The 3,865-nt window shown below is 47.5% G+C and overlaps 1 protein-coding gene across 1 annotated transcript in view; it reads right to left on the reverse strand.

The window, feature by feature from the left end:
• Positions 1-384: 384 nt before the first annotated feature.
• RAP2B (RAP2B, member of RAS oncogene family) overlaps positions 385-3,865 on the reverse strand; it is a 4,252-nt gene continuing 771 nt past the window's right edge. The window contains exon 1 of the mRNA XM_027685717.1: positions 385-3,865. This exon is cut by the window's right edge and continues 771 nt beyond it. The gene's annotated coding sequence lies outside the window, so the exon portion shown is untranslated.

Below are 3,865 nucleotides of genomic sequence, written 5' to 3' on the forward strand. Positions count from 1 at the left end.
GAACATCAGTGTGTAAAACCATTTCCCCTTGGAACAAAGCTCATAACACGTTTGCTTCCAGAGCAAGGCTGAAATCCCAGCAGAACACAAAGAGCACTGCCCAGGGGGACAGGGAGGGTCCCCAAGGAAGGTGTCTGGGTCCCCTGCCATACAAACCTGGAGAGTGACAGAGCTTCCAACAGCAGCCGAGCTCCAACCAGCTCCAAGGGTCTCCACTGAGCTGGTGGGAGCTGCCCATGCATTCCACAGGACAGGAGCACACGTGCCACTCCTGCTCGTGCAAAATCCTGAAAGCACATGGAAGTTTCTGCATTTTGTCATTCCTCGAGGAAATCTGACCCCGAACAACACCTGCACACAATGAGTACCCAAGTGAGGAAGTCATAAAGAGCCAGCTGCCCTTTATTTAAAATGCCCTTTGCAAACAACTTGCTTTACATTCTTTTGAGAGAGGCAGAACCGCCAGAGTCCCACAGCCACAGAATTCCACATCAGCTCCAGCACCATCAGCACCAACAAAGCCTGAGCATCGTGTCGAGAGAACTGCACTCGTGTTGGGACTGGGGCTGAGAACATGGCACGGTTACAATCACGGACACTGGGATACCAGAGACACTTTCTTGCAACAGAACAAGCTCGGATTTTTAAAAATACAATCATTATGTACAGCAAAATATGTGGCCACAAGACCAGCCTTAAACCAAGGCGTTGTTTACACAATTTCTGCACTGTCAGGAAATATTTTGGCCGGGAATGTCATTTTTCTTCCAAAACAATTATATATTTGCAATTCTCACTGTGAAAAGAGCAATATACCACCTCTGTATTGACACGGGTGTAACATATTCCCACAGGGAAAAGGAATAAAAGAGTACCTTTATATTGATACAACATTTCCCTCAAGTGTCGAAGCTAATATAGCTTTCATTACTCAGTCAAGTTAAAGCAGGATGATTTTTTTCAGACTTTTCATAGACAAGACCTACATTTAACAAGCACCAAAACACTTCAGAGTATTTGGAAGATCAGGCTACTGAGCTCTACACTTTGTACTGTCCTCACCAATCTTATAGAACATTAAACACCCAAATACATTTAAACCCCTGACCAGACCACGCCATGGCTGCTTAAATGCTTCACTGGTTAACAAACACAGCTCTTGGGCCAGAACCAGAACGTACCAAAGACAGGCCCAGCACAAGGCAGAGCTCAGCAGGCTGCCCTCAGCTGCTCTGCCAGGCTCAGCAAAGCTGGACTTGCTGTGCTACAAACACCCCTTTTTGCCTTGTTCCTCAATCCCAGCACAGGCAGTGGGGAAACAGAGGCACTGGAGAACGTGAGGGATCTGCTGGTCCTTGGGGAGGACATAAAAAATACCTGCTTTTATCAGCCAGAACAAGCTGCTGTCCACACACTGACCTAGAGCAAGGCCTGTTGGGTCCTAGAAACCCTACATTCCCTTGGAATTTAAGGCAAAATGGAACCATGGCAGTAGCTGAGATGTGCATTAATGGCATTTTTATCTAAAACTTGAGACATGCAGTTTTTAAGCTGCAGATGTGGCAGCAGTGGAGCTTCCTCAGCTTTCAATGCAGTACTTGGGTTAAGAGAAGCCCCTGCCAATAAGAGTTATTCCCCTGCCCTCCCAACACGGGAATCCTCAGGCTTCCAATTCATTTTCAGGAATTTCTGGAACGAGGTTTTTAATTTTCACTTAAAAATGGGGGCTGGATCAATATTTCTGTCACAAGCAGGCCCAGGCAGCAGGGAGGGACCAGCACCAGGGCTGCCTCCTCCAGCCCTCAGTCTGGGCTGTGACTGTTACCAGTGAGACTGACACAGCCCCAGAGATGGGATCAGAACAGGTCCCTGTGGAGGGACACACGGAGCTCAGGAGGAGACAGATGTCTTCAGTATGTAGGTATTCCAAATTTTCAGTAGATATCTGACATTGCTACAAAAAGTGTCCAGTTCTGACTACAGCACAAATTACAATAATCATTTCCATCACTGGGATTTCAATACATAAACTGACAGTACACATTGTTCTTCCAGTGCTGAGGCACAAAGTTCTCCTACTTAAAATGACCAGATTCACAGAGGAATCATGGTAGTTAGTTTTCTGTTGGCTTGATTAAAACCCCTTTTACACAGCATTGCTCAACCTTTGTTCTCCTGATGTAAGACAACTTCAAGTCTTCTTGGGATGGGGGCAAAAAAAAGGAAACCAAAGAGTCCCCGGTTTTGTGTGCAAACCTTTAAAGAAGAGGCAAAGAGGAAGATAATAGGGGTAAACAGCTCCTTGAATCTTCCAACTGAGGGGAGGCACAGATTTCCTCCCAACCCAACCCTCAGCAAACCAGGAAACAAATAAAGATACGATTTATAATTTTAAAGGGTGATAATGCAATGAAATGAAAAGCTTAAATTTCATAAATAATTGACCTTTAGAATTTCACCCCAATAAACCAGGTTGCTTCCAGTAAGGAACAAGGGCCTAACCTTCCAAGGGCTGTTGCACTAAGGGCACGCTACCTTCCTAAAGCTTCCTCTGAGCACAGCCTTCCTCTCACAAGCTGGCAGCACACTGGGCCAGGACCTGAGGGCAAGCAAAACACTGCATTAAAAATGACTAAATGTAAGGGAAAACAGCAATCTTCTGGTTTGCATGTTTTTTAAACACTGTCCTCGGCTAAATCAACCCCCCACCTTTCACTGCCATTGAGATAGAATGGCCTGTGAGACAGTCAGTGTTTCGTGTGATACAGAACAGTGCACAAAGTTGTTTTCTAAAAAACAGGATTTGTATTAAAATGGATAGACATCTCTTCAATGCATGTCTGCAATTAAAATGACAGTTGTTAGAATTTTCTTGGTACATCACAACGATAAGATTTCCTTCTTTGCTGGCTGGAGGTACATCCCACGACAAAATGAAAGGGAAAAAGAACAACAACAACAAAAAAAAGCCCCCCCCCTCAAAATCCCAAAAGGCTAAATTCGTGTAAATTTGAAGTAAATGAAGCCCGAACTTGCAAGACATGGAAATAACAGTTAAAAGGCTCAGATGGAAATAGGAAATAAATTCCACTAACAATAGGCCCTTTTGTCCTGCCTTGCTCGGTGTGATTACTGCAAGGAAACTGTTAAGTAGTTTTTGGAGTAGTAGATAATGGGATTCTGTGGAGCTTTCACAGGTTGGCACCGGCTGGAACAGCTGAGTTTTGAAGGCACTCTGCAGACACAGGGCTGCTGTTGGCCCTGCATCACTCATAGGAAGTCTTTGCACTTGAGAGAGCTAGTCATCAAAATCAGTTATTGCCAACCCAAACCCAAAACCCCCCCGGCACAAAAAGCACCACCGCTCCCACCCGCCAAAGGAAAAACCAAAACCACAACGAAATCACACACACACGCACGCCTCAAAAATTGTGCAGATTTGTAACATTTTCACAGCTGATTTAAAAAATAAAAATAAAAACAAAACCCAGGAGAAACCCACCACGCTACCACTCTCCTGCAAAACTCCCATCCGATACAGCAGGTAAACAAAATAGAGCATTATTCCAGGGATATCGGCAGCGCTGCCCGGCGCCCCGTGCCTGGCAGCACCGTCCGGGTCACAGTCCCAGTTCCATGTGCAACTCTCCGGGCGGGACGGCCCCGCTCCGCCGCCCGCTTGCATAGAGACCCGGGGAGGGCGGGCGCGGGGCCGCGGGGGTGGGCACCGCTCCCCGGGGTGGGCACCGCTGCCCGGGGGTGTCCCGGGATGCCGGCACCGCTGCCCGGGGGTGTCCCGGGATGCCGGCACCGCTGCCCGGGGGTGTCCCGGGATGCCGGCACCGCTGCCCGGGGGTGTCCCGGG

This window comes from Neopelma chrysocephalum, unplaced genomic scaffold (assembly GCF_003984885.1).
Source record: "Neopelma chrysocephalum unplaced genomic scaffold, ASM398488v2 Primary Assembly neopelma1_69, whole genome shotgun sequence".
Classification (NCBI taxonomy): Eukaryota; Metazoa; Chordata; class Aves; order Passeriformes; family Pipridae; genus Neopelma; species Neopelma chrysocephalum.